At 38.2% G+C, this 24,656-nt stretch overlaps 1 pseudogene; it reads left to right on the top strand.

The window, feature by feature from the left end:
• Nucleotides 1-16,595: 16,595 nt before the first annotated feature.
• Nucleotides 16,596-24,397, top strand: LOC125776118 (uncharacterized; annotated as a pseudogene).
• Nucleotides 24,398-24,656: the final 259 nt, after the last annotated feature.

Genomic DNA, 24,656 nt, shown 5'->3' with positions numbered 1-24,656 from the left:
CGGAATGTATTAATAAATGTTGTGTCTTGCATAGAAAAAGGATCGCTTTTGTCTTGCAAACCCTTCAACATTTTCCTCCTAGCCCCCGATTCCTCCTCCTCAACAATTGCCGCATATACAAATAATAGTTCCTCCATGCTAATTATAACACTCAATTCTCAATATTTTAAAAAATGTCAAATATTGATTTAAAACAAAACAAACACAGATTTGTATTATGATGGCTGCTTTCACACGTCACAGATATTTGTGATAGTAATAGTGAGCATTTGAGCTTTTGAATTTTCGCCAGCATAAGGTAACCCTCACTATAATGAGAAACATCACTATAGTGAAGTTGGTGACTTTTGTGAGGGCATGAGAATAAGGCTGTTAATTAATAAATATAGGATTTACTTACAACTAACTTTATGTTGCTACTGTTGCTGTTAGTTCTTGCCTTTGCTGTTGCTCTTGTTTTGAAAACTACTTGTAGTCTAGTTGCCGTTTTCCTTTATGCTTGGTCGTTGCTTTATTCCTTTTAATGCAGAGTATTCACTGGCACACTGTTTATTTTGTTGTTTTTAAGGATCTCTGCGTATTAAATGTTTTTGAAATTATATTCATTTTTGTTTTTTGTTTCTTTTTTTATTATATTTCTTCAGTCAAGCTATAGATTTAGTTTAATTGAGTAGATTAATCGCTTTGTTTGCACTTTTAGTTTTTTCTTTCTAATTTGATTTTTATGCTTTTGCTGATTACACTGTTGCCTTTGTGGATCGCTCGCCGCTTAACATTTAATTTTGTTGCACTTGGTGTTTAGTTGCGCAAATCTTCACGTTGCGTGGTATATGCAAGGGATTGTTGCTTTACTATAACAATTTTACTTTTGAAATTGATAAGTTAAAGTAATTTCGTTTTTGTTACAATTCTGATATACAGTCTGTCAAGTAAGAGAGTGGTCGACTTTACAGACAGTTAATCAAAGATTTCGCTCTAATTTCTTCGCGAGCCGATAGAGGGAAGCTTTGTCCTTGATGCAATGTCAACAAAGGTTCAGTTGTCGTTCATCTTTTGAAAGAGAATCACGTTAACCGCCATGAGTGCTAAGTACGCGTCGCGCTACGAAGCTGTGTTCCTTTGCATCCACCCGAAAGGTCTCAAAATACCTCAATTAGCGGCTGCTAAATATATGAGTAAGTCGAAGCCATTTGTACAGAAGTGGATACAGCGATATCATATAGTGGCTAAAAATATCGATGATTTACCAGAACGTGGCTCGATAGGAAAAGTGAACAAAAAAGATGAAAACAGAATAGTGAATCTGTTTTCGCGCAATCTTGCTGGTCAACTTCCACCAATAGGTTCAGCGGACCGTAAAACATGGAATAAATAGGCATCTTTGTTGCTGCTTCTCAAAGCAGGGATTCGGCACTTTGTACCTCTGACAACCTAAATGCCGAGAAAATGATAAAAATCTACAAAAAGGCTTTACTGCTATCTACCAAACGTTGGTTCATCAGAAAAAATGAAGAATAAACTCAGTGGAAAACTCAATCTGGCATCGTTACATTGGATTGGCTGTCGCAGTCGCCCGATGCAAACCCTATTAAAAATGTGTGGGCATATATTAAACAGAAGCTTCGTGGCAGACGCACATGTACTTTGAGGCAGTTGTCTTACGAAATTCGTCGGATCTGGAGATGCTTGCTACTGGAATACGCCGTGAAATTAGTTGAAAGCATGCCTCGGAGATGACAGACTGTAATTCTACACATTTGATTGTAAATTTATATTTCGGATTTTTGTATTTCTTTTCTCTTGCCAGGATCGCCAATTATTTTTTGCGCGAACGCAGGGTGGTTTTTAAAAAGATGGGAATGTAGGGAAATTTGTTTTAAAACTAAACTGAATTATCTTTATTTTACTTAAATTTATACAATTGATATCTTAAGCCTAGATACAGAGTTCCACCTTACATTCTAAGAAGTGCAGTCTTAGGTGTTAGATGACGTGCTGTCTAATTCTACTTAAAGCGTGTCAAAAGTTATAGTTTGGCGATGTGTCAATAACATGTTTGACACATTCGTTTAATAATGAATTTATAAGAATATTGTTTACTTTAGGCAAAAGCGTCCTTAGCTATTGGTGGCGTTACCTTTATTGTCTATTTTAGGCATAAGTGCGGTAGACATTAGTGGCGTTAACTGGCACGCGTGTTCGAACGGTGCAAAGTGCCACTGAGGGCTACTATGTCATCCTTTGGCGACACGTTATGCATACACGTGTGCATGTGTATATCCAGTTTTAGGCAAAACTTTTTCTACCAACAACACAATGTCGGGACGCTTTCTCGCCACTTTGGTCCTTCGATACATTGACTTTTGACATGAAAGCAAAAAACGTGAGTTTCGTCATTGGTTGTTCCTGTCAACGGATATTTCGCATGAAGCATTGAGAGTACATTAAAGTGTTTTTTGAACTATTAATTTTTTTCAGTCCCGTCACGAAATTTCTTTGGAAATACCCTAAGAAAAATTCCTTCAAAATTTTAGCTTTTAATATTAACATTAAGAACTGGACCAAGGCATGTAAAAATTTTCCATAGAAAATACACTACAATCCTGAGTTTTTATCTTTAAATTCCTACAGATCAGAGGTATTTTATGACATCGCCTTGACTTTAGACGCATATTTCTCAGAATTGTTCACCCTAAAGTGCCCAACGCAACAAAGTCGTAACTCACATCGGCGAGGTAGTATGGGGCTCTAAACCCGATTTTTCCAAGAATTTCACATTTTTTTGTATATATCTCGTAAATGACAGGAGCTATAGAAAAAATTTTCATGACAAATTTGTAGGAAACATTATTTGCTATAAAAAGGTCCATGGTCAAAATCGCTATCATTAATACTTCTCGAGTTATTCAGCTTTTTAAGTAAGGCTGTTTACAATTTTCATAGATTTTTTATTACACACCATCTATAAAAATTCTATAAAGCCTTACTTAAAAATCCGAATATTTCGAGAAGTATTAATGATAGCGATTTTTACGTCGGATCTTTTTTATAGCAAATAAAATTTCCTAAAAATTTGCCATTTAAATTTTTTCTATAGCTCCTGTCATTTACGCGATCTTCTTCTTTTTAATTGGCGAAGACACCGCTTACGGGATTATAGCCGATTTAACAACAGCGCGCCAATCGTTTCTTCTTTTCCTACGTGGCGCCAATTGGATATTCCAAGCGTTGCCAGGTCCTTCTCCACTTGGTCCTTCCAACGGAGTGGAGGTATTCCTCTTCCTCTGCTTTCCCTGGCGGGTACAGCGACGAATACTTTCAGAGCTGGAGTGTTTTCGTCCATTCGGACAACATGACCTAGCCAGCGTAACAGCTGTCTTTTAATTCGCTGAACTATGTCAATGTCGTCGTATATCTCGTACAGCTCATGGTTCCATCGAATGCGATATTCGCCGTGGCCAACGCGCAAAGGACCATAAATCTTTCGCAAGCCTCTGCACCATATAGCAGGACGGGAATTATGAGCGACTTATAGAGTTTGGCTTTTGTTCGTCGAGAGAGGACTTTACTTTTCAATTGCCTACTCAGTCCGAAGTAGCACTTGTTGGCAAGAGTAATCCTGCGTTGGATTTCCAGGCTGACATTGTTGGTGGTGTTAATGCTGGTTCCTAAATAGACGAAATTATCTACAACTTCAAAGTTATGACTGTCAACAGTGACGTGGGAGCCAAGTCGCGAGTGCGACGACTATTTGCTTGATGACAGGAGATATTTCGTCTTGCCCTCGTTCACTGCAAGACCCATTTGCGTTGCTTCCTTGTTCAGTCTGGAGAAAACAGAACTAACGGCGCGGATGTTGAGGCCGATAATATCAATCTCATCGGCAAACGCCAGCAGCTTTACACTCTTATAAAAAATTGTACCTGCTCGATTAAGTTCTACAGCTCGAATTATTTTCTCCAGAATCAGGTTAAAGAAGTTGCACGACAGGGAGTCGCCTTGTCTGAAACCTCGTTTGGTATCGGACGGCTCGGAGAGGCCCTTCGCGATTCTGACGGAGCTTTTGATGTTGCTCAACGTCAGTTTACACAGCCGTATTTGTTTTTCGGGGATACCAAATTCATACATCGCGGCATGGAGGCAGCTCCTTTTCGTGCTGTCGAAAGCAGCTTTGAAATCGACAAATAGGTGGTGTGTGTCGATTCTCCTTTCACGGGTCTTTTCCAAGATTTGGTGCATGGTGAATATCTGGTCGGTTGTTGATTTTCCAGGACTAATGCCACACCGATAAGGTCCAATCAGTTTGTTGACGGTGGGCTTTAATCTTTCACACAATACGCTCGATAGAACCTTATACGCGATGTTAAAGAGGCTTATCCCACAGTAGTTGGTGCAGATTGGCGGGTGTCCTTTTTTATGGATTGGGAATAGCACACTTAAATTCCAATCGTTGGGCATGCTTTCGTCCGACCATATTTTACAAAGAAGCTGATGCATGCTCCATATCTGGTCTTCGCCGCCGTGTTTCAATAGCTCGGCCGGCAATCCATCGGCCCCCGCCGCTTTGTTGTTCTTCGGGCGGGTAATTGCTATTCGAACTTCTTCTTGGTCGGGCAATGGAACGTCTGCTCCATCGTCATCGATTGGGGAAGCGGGTTCGCATTCTCCTGGTGTTGTGCGTTCACTGTCATTCAGCAGGCAGGAGAAGCGTTCCCTCCATAATTATGCTCTGGGCATCTGTGACTAGATCACCTTTGGGTGCTCTGCAAGAGCATGCTCCGGTCTTGAAACCTTCTGTAAGCTGCCGCATTTTTTGATAGAATTTTCGAGCATTACCCCTGTCGCCCAGCTTATCAAGCTTTTCGTGCTCACGCATTTCGGCCTCTTTATTTTTCTGTCTACAAATGCGTCCAACCGTTCCCTTATACCGAGTTGTTGACGAGTGGTCTCAGAGAGCAGCAGTGCAAGCCGAGCAGAAAATCGTTCGGCTGTCTGTTGTGGTTGCAGCTTCTCGACGTCGAACCTCCCTTGTGTTTGTTGGCGTGCGTTGTTTTCTGCACAGAGGCGGGTGCGAATTTTGGCTGCAACAATATAGTGGTCCGAGTCGATGTTAGGACCTCGGAGCGCACGCACATCTAAAACACTGGAATCGTGTCTTCCGTCTATCACAACATGATCGATCTGGTTGGTGGTTTTTCGATCCGGAGACAGCCAGGTAGCTTGATGTATCTTCTTATGCTGGAATCTAGTACTACAGATAACCATATTTCGGGCCCCGGCGAAGTCGATCAGCCTCAACCCATTTGGGGATGTTTCCTCGTGGAGGCTGAATTTACCGACCGTAGTGCCAAAGATACCTTCTTTGCCCACCCTGGCGTTGAAGTCGCCAAGCACGATTTTGACATCGTGGCGGGGGCATCTCTCATAAGTGCGCTCCAAGCACTCACAAAAGGCATCTTTGGTCACATCGTCCTTCTCTTCCGTCGGGGCGTGGGCGCAAATCAGCGATATGTTGAAGAACCTCGCTTTGATGCGGATTGTGGCTAGACGTTCATTCTCCGGAGTGAATGATAGTACTCGGCGACGGAGTCCCTCTCCCACCACGAATCCAACACCAAACTTGCGCTCCTTTATATGGCCACTGTAGTAAATGTCAGTAATGCCTTCTCACTTTAGCTCGCCTTCTAACGGATGTTCTTAGGCTACCCAGAGGATACTTGATCAAAGACCGGAAGTCGTGCGCTGCCTGAGTCATATGTAAAAGAATCGTTTCTGGCCACTCCCAAGTGAATGGCGATCAGAGAACTTTCCTCACTTGCTTGGGACAGTGCTAAAAAAAATGGAGGATCGAGAAAAGTGAGAGGAGGAGGCCATTGCTATACAAAGGAAAATTGTAGAACAAAATGTGCAGATGAAGGGGTGCTGACCCAAATGACACAAGCACTAACCTCGCTGTCAGAGGTTATGGCTAAATTGTCTGAAAAATTAGATAAGTAATAATAAAAATGTAAAAAAATAAAAAAAATCTAATAAAAAAAATGAGTTATTTAATCATATGTAGATGTCTTTTTATTCATTCTTAGAGGAAGTAAAATGTACAGAGACAGTAATATATATATAATACATATTCTTATGTATATATATTTATAGTACATAACGCCACTGGAAATATATACATACATATGTATATTATAAAGACATGATGTAACGTTCTCTCACTCTAGCTCTATGCTTCAGTAAAATGTTGTGAAGAATTGTACATGCGTAAATAATCAAAGACGCTTTTTCAGGGCTCTAATGAAGAATGCGGTGTGAGGCACCGGAATCGTGACTTCAAAACACCAAAGGCTCTTTCAATGGTATTACGTGCTTTGGCGTGCAACTTATTGTAACGCACTTCCCTTGCATTTGAAGGTTCAGCGACTGGCGTTAACAGCCATGGCTCCAATGGATATCCTTGGTCACCTAACAACCACGAATCACTTTGCGTGTTATAGGTATTTGTGAGGTGCACACGTGTTGGGGATGTGATCCAAATACCAGAATCATGGCAAGACCCGGGATATCTCGCGTTGACAGCGGTGAACAGAAGTCGATGATCACAAACCTGCCAAAAGTGCAAATATATACATATGTATTAATAGAAAGATTGGTAAAAATCCTGTAAAATCCTTTCCGGTTCATGAAAAGTGAGAGAGGAGTAGTGGCATCTGTGCTTGAGGGTGAAACAATCCCAATATGGGTACAAACGATTGCGCCGATTGTGCCCTTGATCCCAAGATTCGTGTAAAATCTTTAAGAAAAAAATTATTTATTTATTGAAGTAAAACTTCTTTAGGCGCGCTTGGCTTGGGGAGTAAACTGGTGAAAAGTGTGATTCGCCTAAGTGTGATTCGCCTAAGTGTAATCAGGCGAGGTGAACGCAGAGAACGTATAATATAGACAGAGAGCGTTTAATATAGAGAAGGTTCACGGCGCGGAGATCGTAAAAATATTTTTGGCTAACTCGGTCGAGATGGTCCAGTTTCACCACAGACAAATTATAAGCGTGTTTCACCACGAATATGGCATAATTGAGCATTTTCACTGTTAAATGATAAAAATAATGCGAATTCCAATGTAAAGTAATGTATGCGTACAGATTCGCTTATTTACTATGCTCAAACGACTCTGCTTATAATTTATAGATCGGTATACATACATATGTATATTTGTTATGAAAACACATAAGTGTGTATTTTGAATTTGACCTATGTATTTGTATACCATAAAATCTTTGCAAGTATTACTACCTAAATATACATTTTATATGGGTTGACAGGTCATATATGTATTTACTATATACAAAAATATGTATATGTACATACATATATTTCCTTTAATTATTAAAAGTTTCGATATAATGTTAAAAGACCAAGCGGTCGCACATGTGCTCATATATAATTATGTGTGCATGTAATCAAATATGCTAGACCATAGGGATAATGGTTGTAAATTTGTCTAGATGCAGTACATATGTATGTACACTCAATGCTTCATGCGAAATCTCCGTTGAGACGGACAACCAATGGCGAAGCTCGCGTTTTTTGCTTCCATGTCAACGTGTCAATCTGTCGACACAGCATTGTGGTGTTGGTAGAAAATCCTAGCTGTGCCGAAACAATAAGCGAACGATTGTCTATTGTTACCGCTTCCCTTGCCGCGCTAACAGCTTCGCCAACAAACTTGCGTAAATATATATGAATATATATAAATGAGCTTGCATACATATCGACGCAGATTTTTGCAAGCCGCGTAAAATACAGTCAATCCCGGTTATGTGGCACAATCAAAGATACAGATTTTTGTGGTTTGTCAAAAATAAAAATATAATATGGTACATAAGCGACTGCGGATACTTAACCGAGTCGTACATACTTAAAACAATAGTTTGAATGTATTTCAAAAAACAAACCGTGAGATGCAGCAAGATATAGGCAGTTAAGAGGGATGACTTTCATTTAAGCGGAGTACTACTTAACCGGGATTGACTGTACACATGAATAAGAGGAATATTGAACATTTTCACATGTACATATTAAAAGATCAAGCGGTCGCGCATATTCACGTACATACATATGTAATTATGTGTGCATGTAAACAAATTTGCAAGAACCAGAGAACTTAAAAGTATAGAAAGAGAACATAAAATTTGTTAACATTGTACGTAAGGTCGGAATTCGCCTCGCAATTTTAACATTGTTTACAATTCTCTCACATATTCTAACCGAGAATATGAATAGACAGAAATATATGTATTTACGGCATATGATGACAAGGCATATATGCCGAAGAAGAGAATATGAAGAGACTCCCAACGAAGAATTTTGTTTTGCTTGTTTATATTTTGTTTCATTTTGACACCGAAAATGTGTACAAAATACATTATGTCTCTGTCTCACATACGCAAGAATATGAAGAGACATAAATATATGTATGCATGAATATGAATATGAAGACATAAACACATGCATGCATGCTCCTTATGCAAGTTCATACATATGAATACATATTTACGCACGTTGGACGGGGAAGCTGTTACAACGGCAAGGGAAGCGGTAACAATCGGCGATCGTTTGTTAGTTTCTTTCGCGTCTCGTCGCGCCAATGCTTCGACAGATTGATGTGCTGAACACATAGAACGCGACAGACTGCAAGCGCCATCTGAATCTGATATTGAAATACACACATTCTTAAGGACACAGTTATTTAGGCAGCTGCACAACTACATAACTGTGTCCATAAGAACGTGTGTATTTTAATATTTGACAGATGTCGCTTGCAGCCTGCCCCGCTCTATGTGTTCCGGGTGTGACTCTTTGAGTTTCGGCCATTGATTGTCCGTGACAACGGAGATGCGAAAGATGCGTGCGACACTTGTTATTATGAATGTATGTACATATGTACATATGTATGTGGCTCGCATTTGTTTTCGTAACATATAGACAAATGTGCCAAAGAAATAATATACATATGTATGTATGTATATGCCATAGAAATTCTATTGGTACAAATATGGAAATGATAACGAAATAATGCGAATATGCACATTTCATGAAGGTCATCAATTTTATTTGAAGAAATGAAGTTCATTTTGCACATCTTCACTTTGTAATAGTGGAAATAAATATAATTTATTTGAAATATTACTTTATTTAAATAAAAATAAAGAGAAATAAAATTAAAACAATTTTTCCTAATTTTTTCCGTGTTTTGGACGATGGAACAAACATCATAATGGTAGTTGTTTACATGTCGCCCAATAACACAGTTAATAATATCATAAAGTTTATATACAGAAGACTTATGATTTATGGTCGAGTAGGTTCTGAAGAACTAGGAGAAAACTATCATACGTTGCCACTAATCTTAGCAGGAGATTTCAATATCAATTTCGCATCCGAAAATGGACAACTCTTGATAAACTTTCTACGAGATAAATTAGAATTACAAATGAATAATGACCGTAATGAGCCAACTACAAGACATGGAACAACAATCGATGCAGTTTTTTCTAGATTTCTGTCTAATTTTAATTCTAAAATATATGTATCGTATTTCTCGTATCATAAGCCTATTGTCTCGGTTTTACAATCAACCACAGTAATTACTGATGTACCCAATAATGAAAATAACGAATAAAACAATGCAAAAAATAAAAGATCTATGCAAAAGTATTAATTTACTAATGAAAACATAAAATAAATTTAAATATTTGTAGGAAATAAATATATGTATATGTGCATACATGTATATATTGCACACACACATTCATATATATACATATAGATAGAGAGAAAGAAGTTTTACTTCAGTCGTGCGGTCATAAGCACACTCTCTTTTTTTTTTATTGATCTGATTGGGTTTTACTGGGTTTCCCCAGTTCTTTGCAGCAAATGCTGGATCAAAAAAGAAAGAGTCCCCAGAGAAGAAAAATAATACAATCATTTGAATATGCACACACTCGTTTGAAAATTATCTTTTGTTATTCCTTAATTTTGTATCAGTGTAACTTTTGAGATGGCGTGTTGAGAATACCAAAATTCACATTTGTACACATACACATTGTGTGTGTGTGGAAAAGGGGGTGAACAATGCAGATCTCAGAGAGAGGCAAAGCTCTCTCTTTTCTTTATTTTCTTCCTCTCTGCCTAAGAACGTTTTTGCTACCTTTTTGTATGCACATGCGTGCCATATTTACTTACTAGCAGATAACGAGAGCGTGCGGTTGTGTAAAATAAAAATTAACTAAAACGACAATTGAAGTGTTTTTACTATTTTGGCAAATCGGGCTGGTGTGTTCCTGAAGTTTGTATAAAACTTTCATTATATAAATTCCATATCGTTTAATATAGATTTTAAAGAAGAAAATTTTAGTAAAAAATTAAGCTCCATAAAAGTTACAGGCATGACAGAGGAATCTGGTATCGCTATTTTATCGGCACATTGTTTCTTGGTTGTTAAAAACTACTTTCAAGAACCATTGGAATCGTCATTTGGTTTAGGTATTTTATTGCCAAATAAATTGGACCCACATTTATTTAAAATAGAAAAAGACGATATAGTTTATAAATATTTTTCTATTCCACATGGGGGCAAGTTTCAGATGGATTCATCAGCGTTTTTGATGAAACCTGTTTATAGGAATGCCCAACCACGTTTTCGACTCCCGTAAAGGGTACATGTAAAATTGTCATTTTAGTTTTCACTTTTTTTTACGCATTTATTATTGTAGGAACGGAAGAAGTTCAACATTTCTGGTTGCTACAACTTAGAGGCAAGCTTCCCAAAGCAACAAGGAAACAATTTGCCTGTGGATAGAAATGGTAATCCAATTTATTGATTTCAACAATTTCTTAAAATTCTTTACTTTATTATGTTTACACCTTTTTCAGATGTTTTTAACATGTTAAAAATTAATTCCACCCAACTTCAAGAATTGTCTTCAAGAGTTGATAATGTGGAAGGGAAGATGGATTTGAAAGAAAAAATAAGTTTATATCAATACAAGTTTTTATTGTTCTATATGTAACCATCAATACAAAGAGAACGTATTGTTTAGATATTGTTCTTTAAGCATTATTAAGGTTGCACTTGTTCTCTTTTGAGATAATTTAAAAAAGTGAAGAAATGGCCCAACAAAAAACCGTCCCCGAATGTAAGGTGCTAATTCAAAAAGTTCACCAATCGGTATGCCGACTGACTGACGAAAAAATCGACAACACACGAACAGAAATTGCTTCCACCCTACCATTAACAACACTAGCTGCAGCTTTGGAAATGGAAAAAAAACTAAAATGCGAAGAATTTGCTACAGCAACGGTAATGTAATGTATACAAAAGAATAAGAAAATTCTGCTGTTAGTTGTCAACTGTCCTGCACATCCCCATATTGCAGACTTGAAAAGCATAACCCTAGTATTTCTGCCTCCAAACACGACATCAGTGTTGCAACCCATGGATCAAGGGATCATTCGAGCTTTGAAAGCACATTTTCGTAAAAACCTTATTTTAAAAATTATCCACTTTCTAGATGGCGGATGCAGTAGTGTTGAGTGCCCGAAGATCACTGTTCCTGACGCTATTCTAATGATTCAAGATGCCTGGACTCAACTCAAGCAAGGAACAATTTTTAACTGTTACAAACATGCTGGTTTTGTCCGAAGAATGTACCATAACTTCAGATGAAGACGACGTACCGCTGAGCATTTGGGCGAAAGCTATTGATAAGCATCAGTTACCCATAACAAACGAGACTTTGAACAATACGGGCGTGTCGATGATGCTGTCGCCACTTGTGAAGAGCCGTCTGATGAAAACATTGTGGATAATATCATCACCGACGACGCGAATAGCAAAGATAGCGGCGGTGATGATGACGCCAGACCAGAGTTTTATCCAGCCCTGAGTGTATCTGAAGCTCTGAAGGCTGCAAAAACGCTTAATGTATTTGTTCAGAATAACTTTGATGATGACAATATGAAAACAATGATGTCACGAATTCACAATGCTGTCCGAAGTTCTTACTACCGAACAAAAGTCTGTCAAAAACAAACCCAAATAACAGATTTTCTAAGTTAGTGACAGTATTACAGTACAATACGTACATAATTTGGTATGTACTACTTATTTGTGTACATATAAGAATAATTAAAATAAACATATGTAACTGATTCCTACAACATGTTTTATTTACCTAAATAGGAAAACCAAACTTTCGCACTTATAATACATAATTACATACATATGTAAATATCCGTTTTATACGTCATCCGGTTACTACGACATAATATCGCCGGTCCCTTGAAAGTCGTTATCTCCGGATTCTACTGTATATGGTTTATATATAATTTATATTGTTATACTTTGTAAAATTTACAATACCAAATACATCAATTTACTAATTCTTAATATTCACATAATTTGTGCATTTGTAAGCTAATTTAACATGATTTTTTTAAATTAATTTAGAACTATTAGAATTAAGTAATTTAAATTAATCATACAAATTGGTGAAGTTTCACCTATGGTTTTCAGTGGGTGTACTGCGACCACTTTTTGTTTGGGCGATCGGGTGGATTGCCGACTCTATAACCTCTGCTACTGCTTGTTTTTGCAAATGCGAGATCTTGTCTATTGGGTTTTGCATGTGTTGATTAACATGCCTTTGTTTTTGGTCATGGGTGAGCGGGATTAACTCTTCTATTAGGATGCCTAGACTAGCAAGCGCGCTCTCTCCTTCGCCTACACTTATTGCATTTTCGCAGCCTTGTGTTGGCTGGTCGGTTGGGCTTGCTTTGTTAACTACAATTGTGACGCTATTAGAAGCAGACACATCGTGCGAAGCCGAATTTGATGGAGTTACCTCATGTTTAGTTGACGTAGCAACTTTAAGTTCTGGATGCTTTGTCGATCAGGCGATCGGGGGTCTTATTGCTTCTTGTAAACGGACTTTAATCCTCCTTGTTACCAGTGATCGTATGTGCTGCTTTAAGTTTGGCTGACATTTCCTCAGCTATTCCTATAGCAGTCCACTAGTGCAGCTGATGCTCGTAAATTCCTCAAGGTGCAATTCCCTTTGAGTGGATTGTAGGATCTAAGTAGATATCTAAAAGGAGAGCTAAGAAAATGCGTTCTTCGCGATTTTCATTTTGTGTCAATCTTCTCTTAAATAAATAAATATATAAAGTGTTTTAACACTCACCGCTATTATAGCTTTATTATTCTCTGCTTGTCGTTTTTCTTGTGATGTTGTGGGCACTGTATGTATTTTCACACACTTAGGAACTAATATTTAATTATTTCCTATCGAACTTGGTGCTATAAACAGAGCACCAGAGAAACACGTCACGTCACTAACTCACTTCACTTGTGTGTGTTCCTACGGACGTATTTCGCTTTATTCCTGCTGGTAGAATTGCGGAACTTCGCCACATTTTCCCGGGGATCCCCGAATAAGGGATCTCAATTTGGAGATTCGACGATTGGTAAATCGACATAAGCGGACGAAATGAATAGAGCACCTGGAGTCACCTTCCCACCGGTGTGAGTAAGCTTTGGTCTACTGTCAAGGATTGGTCTAACTCGAAGAGACATGATGACCGAACTGAAGTTCAAATCAATGGTCATGCCTCTTGGGATCCGAAGAATTGCCTGAGCTACTTTAGCCGGCAATTCACACTGCACCCTTCGGTAGACAAAACCATGTGATGTGTTACCCGATGGCTGCGCAAAATGCCAAAAGGCTGTGCACCACTTACTTTCGCCGATAATGAGGTTCAGAATGTCATCAGCAAAGCAAAGTCGTCTAAATCCATTGGCCCTGATAGAATCAACGTGTTTAGGCTAAGCATCTAAGCTCGGCGGGAGTAAGCTATCTCACCAAGGTCCTCAACCTGTCACTGACTACAAATACTTGATGTGTGGAAAGTTGGAAGAGTGGTCCCACTACTGTAACCTGGGAAACCCGCCAAAAATGGGGAGTCCTATTATCCGATCCTCAGTAATGTAGACATTTAAGGCCTTGCTACTCTCGCCCTTTACTCACCACCAGAGCCTAGCCAACCACCAGATTCCGAAAAGTGCACAGTACCACCACAGCACTTAGCATCATAAACGCTCAGATAGTTCGTGGTCTCAACCAGAAACCACCCTGTGAGAGAACGATCCTCGTAGAGTTGGACTTGTCAAAAGCTTTTCACACAGTCAATCACTCAACGCTACTGTAGGACATCGAACAAACTACGCTCTCTACAGAACTGAAGAGGTGGAGAAGAATTAAACAGGGGGTTCTGCAGGATGGTTTCGTCCCCGCTACTCGCTTCTTCTCTGCCTGGAACCTAACACTCTCCCCCACCAATTCAACAGCGAACATATTTATGAACTGAACGAAGGAATATAGACTTGAAGGTGTATAGACTTCAGCTTAATAATGCAGTCGATGGCGTCAAGATTCCCACTGTCAATAACCCTAAGATTTTCCATGTAACTTTTGATAGTCTATGCTCCTTTACTTGTCATACGACCGCGATTATCGCCAAGGTACAGAGGCGAAGAAAAATCCTCCAGTCGTTAACCGGCAGTATATGAGGAAAAGACAAAGAAACGTTGTTGGCAACTAACAAGGCAATCAGCCGACCAGTCATCAACTACTCCGCTTCAATATGTTCGCCTGGATGCAGTGGAACGCAGATGAAGAAGCTACTAACTAAGTTCCGACAAGCAATGACCGCCTTTCACAGCGGCGCTATCAACACCTTCACCGACTTACTTTCAGTGAAAGTTGCCACGAGAAACGATGTTATGTTCTGGATATTTTGGCAGGTTAAACATCTACTTGTCCAGAATAGACCCCGACATATCCAACATATGTCCTGTGTGCAATGAGTCTCCGCATGACACTGGCCACCTCTTTGCTTGCCCCGTCAACCCCACTAATCTGACACAATAACAACACGCAAAACTGAGTTATTTCTATTGTGTTCAAACAGCATTTTAACATTTTGCTATGGCTGCTTGAGTGACTGCCAAAGATCCTGTGAGGGTTTCTTATGTCTATTAGTTATATGTCTATTAAGTAAAAATCACCACATTTATCCCGCAAGCTCAGCTAGTACATGCCCACCATAAACTTCCACCAAAATAGATGAATTTCAGCCATATGTAACCCAAGTTTTGAAACATTTGAAATAACGGTGAAAAGTTGAAATGAGAAAAGGAATTGGTTGAACATATGTATAGTAGCCTTAAGGGGCTATATCAATGTGACGCTTGAAAGTTAGCCGATTTTCGTCAATTTTTTTAGAAGTAAGTACGCGATTGAATATCTCGAACTTCCTTGAACATAATAAGATATAATTTCAGCTATATTTTAATATTTTTTTTTACAAAAATATTGAAAAATAATGGAGTTACGGAGGTGCCAAAAAAAGTGCCCCAACTGCTTACATGATTCCGGCCGAATGAGTAGTTGAAAAAAAAATTTGAAAAGTTTATTAAACTTACCGTGCGATTCTGTACTGTGATACAGTCTCAAGTCTCTAGATTTGAGATATTAATAGCGGGATTCTGTAACCAGTCTCTAGTCTCTATTTGAGACATTTTGAGGCAAAGTCTCAATTTGAGACTAGTTACTATTCACTAAACAGTCTCTAGCGTTAGTCTCAAAATATTGAGACCTGGTAGTTAGCCGGTCACAAAACTAAAAAGAGTTCTTGTCTGTCATTTTGAATATACTGAATAGAGATCATCATAGATATTAATCGATTGTCGTATTTTTATATTTTGTAAGCAACTCAAACACGAAAAAGTTAAAAATGAATAAATTTTACATAAATTTCGTAAATATTATGAAACAAAGTCAACATATATTTTCATTTTTATTGATAACTATGGTTTTGACGATGTTATAGATATTTTAATATTTGTTATCGACATATTTATTTCCATTCAAGTGTAAAAACATCTCTGAATGATGAAATGTAATAGATTTTGTGACTGTCACTTACAGAATAGCAAAATCGTCTCAAGTCTCAAAAATTGTCTCTAACTTAAAATCACAAATTTAGAGACTTGAGACTGTCTCACGTTACAGAATCGCACGGTAAGTTAGAGACAATTTTTGAGACTTGAGACGATTTTGCTATTCTTTAAATGACAGTCACAAAATCTATTACATTTCATTATTCAGAGATGTTTTTACACTTGAATGAAAATAAATATGTCGATAACAAATATTAAATTATCTATAACATAATCAAAAAACTTAATTATCAATAAAAATAAAAACATATGCTGACTTTGTTTAATAATATTTACGAAATTGATTTATTTTTAACCTTTTCATGTTTGAGATGCTTACAAAATATAAAAAAACGGCAATCGATTAATATCTATGATGATCTCTATTCAGTATATTCAAAATAGCAGAAACATTTTTTTTTTAGTTTTGTGACCTCCTAACTATCAGGTCTCAAATTTGAGGCAATATTTTGAGACTAGCGCTAGAGACAGTTTAGTGAATAGTAACTAGTCACAAATTGAGACTTTACCTCAAAATGTCTCAAGTAGAGACTAGAGACAGGTTACAGAATCCCGCTATTAAAGATATTTCCTATAAAATAACCTACGATCTTTGAAAAATATCAAAAATTAACAAAATGGGGTAATTTTGAAAAAAAAAAATCGTTTTTTAAGAAAAAATTGTCGTTTGTTTTAATGCCAAATTGACAATTTTCAACCATTCAAAAAGATCGTCATTGTATAGTAAATGTATTCAGCACTTCTCAGTTTTAATTTGAAGTCGATTGGTCAATTTCTTGTTGAGTTATGATACCAGCAATTTTGAAAAATGTCGTTTCGAGAAAAACGAGTTTTAAGTTTCACTTATAGTTATATGTTTGCACCTCCCAGCGGTCGCTCTTTAGAACGCTGCCATCTAAAAACTACTCAAGATACGATCTTCCCGATTTCACAGGATATTTATGGAAATATAAGCTATCGAAAACGCAAATAATTTTTTTTTAAAGTGTTACACTAGTATAGCTCCTAAAATAGTTAGATGCATTTTATGCGCTATTTAGTAACCGAACTCTTTTATGGTAGTTCTTAATATCTTCTTCTTTCTACAAAGACATATAGAAAAGTTGTGATTACAGCTTACGGAATTAAACAGTCAATTTTACAAATTTATTTATTTTTTGTCTCGAAAGTTTATGCGTTCCAGCTGGTACTTATGCTCACTACACCCCACACATACACACCATACTCAACACATCTTCACCCCACACTACACATACCATACTCAACATATTGGCATCATGCGGATCATTTTTTTTTCATCCCACGCTACACACCGCATTCTCAACACCTCGGCATGATGCCCACCACGTCCTCAACATACCCACCACATCTTCACACCACACACGAGGATACCAGCACACAACTAACAAAAGGGACTAGCGGACGGCGTCGAGCCTCTTTTCGGTCCGCGCGCATATACATACGCTAGCAGTCAACCACTTCAACAACATTTTTCTTTTCGATTTCGTCCCAAGGTGAGTGTCGGAAGGTTTGTTTGCTTAACTAATTATTTATTGGTCCTTCGAGCCGTTCCGGACGGCACAAGTGGAGACAAGACCACACAAAAAAAAAAAAAAAAAATCACGGGGACGCGGTGACGCGATAAAAAAAAAAAAATTATTATAATAATAACCGGTAGCGCGGAGACTCGGTAAAATTATCAAAATAATAATTAAAATCAAAAAAAGTGAAAAAAGTGTGGAAAACGGTTAATGACAAAAAAAAAAGTCCCGGTAGAACAAAACCGGTAGTGTAAACCTAAAAAAAAAAAACAAAAGTGGAAAACTGAACAGTTAAGAGAAAAAAAAACGGTGAAACAACGTGAAAGAAAAAGAAAAAAAAGGAGGAAAGCGGTGGCGGCAAAAAAAATTGGAAAGGGAAAAAACAACGTGTGTGGAAAAATTTGCAACCAACGTAAATAATATCGTGATAACAAAGAGAAGAAAAAAAAAAAGGAAACGGTGGTGACAAAATTGGAAAAAAAAGATAAAAATTCAACACAAAATCTAATACATATGTACGTATATAGTATACATATGTTAAAAAAGTGAATACCTGTGGACAAACTAAGTGTGAAAAAATTGAGCGGTGCTAAACGCTATACATACATATACACCTGTGTGTATGGTGAAGAAAAAAAAAAGGATAATAATAATAAAGTGAGGAGACAAATTGTGGTGCGCAAACTAAAAAAGTTAACTTCTTCTTCTTTACTGGCGTAGACACCGCTTACGCGAAGATAGCCGAGTCAACAATAGCGCGCCAGTCGTTTCTTCTCTTCGCTACGTGGCGCCAATTGGATATTCCAAGCGAAGCCAGGTCCTTTTCCACTTGGTCCTTCCAACGGAGTGGAGGTCTTCCTCTTCCTCTGCTTCCCGCGGCGGGTACTGCGTCGAATACTTTCAGAGCCGTAGTGTTTTCATCCATCCGGACAACATGACCTAGCTAGCGTAGCCGCTGTCTCTTAATTCGCTGAACTATGTCAATGTCGTCGTATATCTCGTACAGCTCATCGTTCCATCGAATGCGATATTCGCCGTGGCCAACGCGCAAAGGACCATAAATCTTTCGCAGAACTTTTCTCTCGAAAACTCGCAACGTCGACTCATCGGTTGTTGTCATCGTCCAAGCCTCTGCACCATATAGCAGGACGGGAATTATGAGCGACTTATAGAGTTTGGCTTTTGTTCGTCGAGAGAGGACTTTACTTTTCAATTGCCTACTCAGTCCGAAGTAGCACCTGTTGGCAAGAGTAATCCTGCGTTGGATTTCCAGGCTGACACTGTTGGTGGTGTTAATACTGGTTCCTAAATAGACGAAATTATCTACAACTTCAAAGTTATGACTGTCAACAGTGACGTGAGTGCCAAGTCGCGAGTGCGACGACTGTTTGTTTGATGACAGGAGATATTTCGTCTTGCCCTCGTTCACTTCCAGACCCATTTGCGTTGCTTCCTTGTTCAGTCTGGAGAAAGCAGAACTAACGGCGCGGGTGTTGAGACCGATGATATCAATATCATCGGCATACGCCAGCAGCTGTACACTCTTATAAAAGATTGTACCTGCTCGATTAAGTTCTGCAGCTCGAATAATTTTCTCTAGCAGCAGATTGAAGAAGTCGCACGATAGGGAGTCGCCTTGTCTGAAACCTCGTTTGGTATCGAACGGCTCGGAGAGGTCCTTCCCGATCCTGACGGAGCTTTTCGTGTTGCTCAACTTCAGTTTACACAGCCGTATTAATTTTGCGGGGATACCAAATTCAGACATCGCGGCATAAAGGCAGCTCCTTTTCGTGCTGTCGAAAGCAGCTTTGAAATCGACGAATAGGTGGTGAGTGTCGATTCTCCTTTCACGGGTCTTTTCCAAGATTTGGCGCATGGTGAATATCTGGTCGGTTGTTGATTTACCAGGTCTGAAGCCACACTGATAAGGTCCAATCAGTTTGTTGACGGTGGGCTTTAATCTTTCACACAATACGCTCGACAGAACCTTATATGCGATGTTGAGGAGGCTTATCCCACGGTAGTTGGCGCAGATTGTGGGGTCTCCTTTTTTATGGATTGGGCATAGCACACTTAAATTCCAATCGTTGGGCATACTTTCGTCCGACCATATTTTGCAAAGAAGCTGATGCATGCACTTTATCAGCTCTTCGCCGCCGTATTTGAATAGCTCGGCCGGCAATCCATCGGCCCCTGCCGCTTTGTTGTTTTTCAGTCGGGCAATTGCTACTCGAACTTCTTCATGGTCGGGCAATGGAACGCCTGCTCCATCGTCATCGATTGAGGTATCGGTTTCGCCTTCTCCCGGTGTTGTGCTATCACTGCCATACAGCAGGTTGGAGAAGTGTTCCCTCCATAATTTAAGTATGCTCTGGGCATCGGTAACTAGATCACCTTGGGGGGTTCTACAGGAGTATGCTCCGGTCTTGAAACCTTCTGTAAGCCACCGCACCTTTTCGTAAAATTTTTGAGCATTACCCCTGTCGGCCAGCTTATCGAGCTGTTCGTACTCACGCATTTCGGCCTCTTTCTTCTTCTGTCTGCAAATTCGTCTCGCTTCCCTCTTCAACTCTCGGTATCTATCCCATCCCGCACGTGTTGTGGTCGATCGTAACGTTGCGAGGTAGGCAGCCTGTTTTCTCTCCGCTGCGACACGGCACTCCTCGTCGTACTAACTGGTTTACTAAATTCATCCGAAAGGACAGCTACAAGGGCAGAAGAAGATTTTTTGCGATCCTTGAGAGACTCGCGTATAAGTATTCGGTCTTCTCGTTTACTGGTTAGACGCGTTCTTCCACTTTTTGATTTATTATTGTGGGATTTCGTCTCCACAAATCGTCTGATAGCACATTGGACCGCGCACCGCGAACATCCCACCAAATTGGCAATCTCAACCTGAGACTTACCTTCTTCACTTAAAACTTGAATTCTAACTCTATCATCGTAACTAATTTCACTTTTTTTAGGCATTTCGGTAAATATGAACCGTTTTTGTACGATTGGTAACTTTTCACTAAATGTAATTTACACTTTCACTTTCAAATTTTAAATGCGAAAATATTTTATGAATTTCTTAAAAATGACAATTTTAAGTTTTATCTTCCCAGAGTGCTATGACTTTTAATATTACACAGTTTATTCGTTTAATCAACAGTTAAACACCCATGTAAGACATTTACAAAAAGAAGTGGTAACTTTGATAGCCACATTTGAGAATACTTGTATTTTAATGGGGTGCCTAATACTTTTGGCCAAGGCTGTATGTATGGTATAATCTAAAACTTAAATTTACGGTTCAGACCAAAATTCAGGTCGAAAAATAAGTGAAAACCGTTACCTAACTGTTTTCGGAGTTCGGTTTATTTTTCGGTAAAAACCGAAAACCGCTAACAAAGCAGTTTGGTACTGTATATAACAGAATAGTGATTGCCGGTAAATGCTTACCGTTGTGTTATAACACAAAACTACCCCGAGAAGATACATATAAAATTCAAGTATTTACTTGCGAAATTTCCAGCAGGACCCCCTATACTCAACCAAGTATAAGCAGGGTTCCTTAAAGTAAGCTACGGTAATCAACAAGAATAAAAACAAAACAACAAACAAAAGCGTATTTGCGAATTAAATTTTATACCATACATACATATGTACATATATTTCACATATATTTCTAAAAACAAATAAAAACCGTAACTGGCTCATTTACTACTTAAATCATATCCATATTTGAAAATATATACATTTACATACATATATTCTAAAGTCAGAATATCATTCTATTTTCTTTTCGCGGCCTCTTCTCTCTGCGTACATATATACATGCTTATGTACGAGTATATGCGCCGAAGTTAAACAATTATATACTTACTAACAAGCGCATTTGCGAAAATTACCTACGGTTGCTTAATTCTCTTTTCGTGGTTTATTCGTACCGCGAACATATATACATACATATATACGCATATATATGTATACGCATATACATACATACGGGCGCACATAAATATATTCAATTATGCTGTTCACAGTTAAATGTTATCTAGCATGTTAAATTTTCCAGGTGGCAATATTCCCATATTTACCGACGTGGTATCTATTTGATTTTTGTTTTACGTGAAAAACAATTTCACCACTATTCCCACTGTGTTGAGCTTGTTTATTAATTGTGGCAAACTGGCATCTCTGATCAGCTGACTTTATTTACGTTTGAAAATGGAAGCTGATGGAAGCAAAATTGAAAGAAAATTTAAAATATGTAATAAAAGTATAAATGTAAATAAAATAATCACAAATATATGTTTTAGACCACACCAAAACGTCTACGCAAAGCACCGTACAGGAAATGGAGCAATGAGGAGCAACAAAATTTAATTGCATACATGCGAGACAACCGCCCGATTGAAAAGCCGACAGCACAGGTATATTATAAAAAATTTTTAGAGACACAAAATCTGCGGTTGGATTGGTCCTTAGTGAGGTTAAAGGCAAGGCACTTGCGCCAATGCTATGCAAAGGCACGAGTTTGGCCGAATTCGACGGGAGCAGGTGCCATGCAAGACGGCGAATCAACAGAAAGTAATTTGAAAATAAATTGTCTAGTATAAAATTATAATAATTTATATTTTTAGGTATAATTTTGAGAACTTGTCCCATTTTCTACGGTTTGGAAGATATAAAGGGTGATTTTTTAAGAGCTTGATAACTTTTTTAAAAAAAAACGCATAAAATTTGCAAAATCTCATCGGTTCTTTATTTGAAACGTTAGATTGGTTCATGACATTTATTTTTTGAAGATAATTTCATTTAAATGTTGACCGCGGCTGCGTCTTAGGTGGTCCATTCGGAAAGTCCAATTTTGGGCAACTTTTTCGAGCATTTCGGCCGGAATAGCCCGAATTTCTTCGGAAATGTTGTCTTCCAAAGCTGGAATAGTTGCTGGCTTATTTCTGTAGACTTTAGACTTGACGTAGCCCCACAAAAAATAGTCTAAAGGCGTTAAATCGCATGATCTTGGTGGCCAACTTACGGGTCCATTTCTTGAGATGAATTGTTGTCCGAAGTTTTCCCTCAAAATGGCCATAGAATCGCGAGCTGTGTGGCATGTAGCGCCATCTTGTTGAAACCACATGTCAACCAAGTTCAGTTCTTCCATTTTTGGCAACAAAAAGTTTGTTAGCATCGAACGATAGCGATCGCCATTCACCGTAACGTTGCGTCCAACAGCATCTTTGAAAAAATACGGTCCAATGATTCCACCAGCGTACAAACCACACCAAACAGTGCATTTTTCGGGATGCATGGGCAGTTCTTGAACGGCTTCTGGTTGCTCTTCACCCCAAATGCGGCAATTTTGCTTATTTACGTAGCCATTCAACCAGAAATGAGCCTCATCGCTGAACAAAACACGCGCGCGAAACACATTTCGAACCGAACACTGATTTTGGTAATAAAATTCAATGATTTGCAAGCGTTGCTCGTTAGTAAGTCTATTCATGATGAAATGTCAAAGCATACTGAGCATCTTTCTCTTTGACACCATGTCTGAAATCCCACGTGATCTGTCAAATACTAATGCATGAAAATCCTAACCTCAAAAAAATCACCCGTTATTTGGCTATAAAGAGTTTCAATCCAATGCATTTGTTTTTGGATACAGAAGCCTTAGAAAACAACTCGACGTCCACCACAGACGATTTCGACGCCGGAAGCAGTTCAATGACCACTGCAAATGTAGCTACCACACCTGAAGATACTTTTCAAGAAGTCGGTCCAGAAATACATGCAACACAATAAAACGGAAGGGTATTTATTCGCGGACAGGTCTTGCCGATGTGCTTACTATGCACACAGGGTTAATTAAGGTGAAGCAATAAAAGTTAGAGATAGAATCAAAAATGAAAGATAGGGAGCTATCTTTAAAAGAAAAAGAATTTGATTTACAATACGAAAAAATTTTATTTGAAAAAGAAAAAAGCAAGTCAGAAGAGAAAATAAGAATACTAGAAATTGAAATGAAAGAAAAATTGTTTTAAGAGAGCTTAAAATGAAGGAACGAATACTCGTAGCAATGGAGGAATTAAAAATTAAAAAATAAAACTATACATATACACTACAAAAAATTAAATAATTATATCTTTATTGTTTACAAAATGTGATAGAGCTTTTCTTAGGTCGTCGTGTTCATAAATTTCTTGTGGGAAATCCGTTTCTTCTTGACTTTCTAAACTAGAATTTTCGTTTAAGTTAAATTGTAGCAACATGTTGTGAAAGATACAGCATGCCAAAATCCATTTACAACAATTTTTATAATTAGTTTCGTTCGTTAATCGGAACCGTAGTTCTTTTAAACTGCAAAATTTTTCTTTTAATTTCCCAAAACAATTTTCTATACGTACTCTATTTTGTTAATGCGCGAATGTTGATGTGCGGCTTGTGAAGATCGAATAGTAGTTATTAACGAAAGTTGCTATGCCGATAGTGTGAACGATTGTGTGACGAATGTGTCGAACGAATTGTGCCTGCTTTCCCTTCACCCATCCTTTTTGTTAAGTGGGTTTGCTGTGGTGAATGGCGATGTAGCATTAGGATGCGCCAGTTTTACCGAGTAGAGGAAGTGGATGCTTAACTCATTTAAACATCCTGAGCCCCCTAAGCGAATATTTTGCCTAGTTTTATATATAAAATCTGATGCATGTAATTCGGCTTACTATTGGTGGAGTAACCGAGGCCGCAGAATATTAGCTGTAAGAAGCGATTTTGGTTTTAATAGCCAATTGTATTTGGTGTAAATAGTGGTGCTGGAGGTAATAATTGATTTTGCGTACTTTGACGACTTTTTGCATTATTATACTAACAAAGTTCTTTGCTTTTATTAATTTTATTAGCTGTTATTTACAATTTATTATTTATCGGTTTGGCATACCGGTAGTTTATTATATGCCTTTTCTGTACTATCGGCAATGTTTGGACTTTATTTATTCTCGGCTTATGAAGGATAGTAACTCCACGCCTGGCTCAGATATGGCCAGAATGGGT

Source organism: Bactrocera dorsalis, chromosome 2, assembly GCF_023373825.1.
Source record: "Bactrocera dorsalis isolate Fly_Bdor chromosome 2, ASM2337382v1, whole genome shotgun sequence".
Taxonomy (NCBI): domain Eukaryota; kingdom Metazoa; phylum Arthropoda; class Insecta; order Diptera; family Tephritidae; genus Bactrocera; species Bactrocera dorsalis.
Note: the sequence above shows the minus strand (reverse complement) of the source record. Positions and strands in the feature narration are given on the sequence as shown.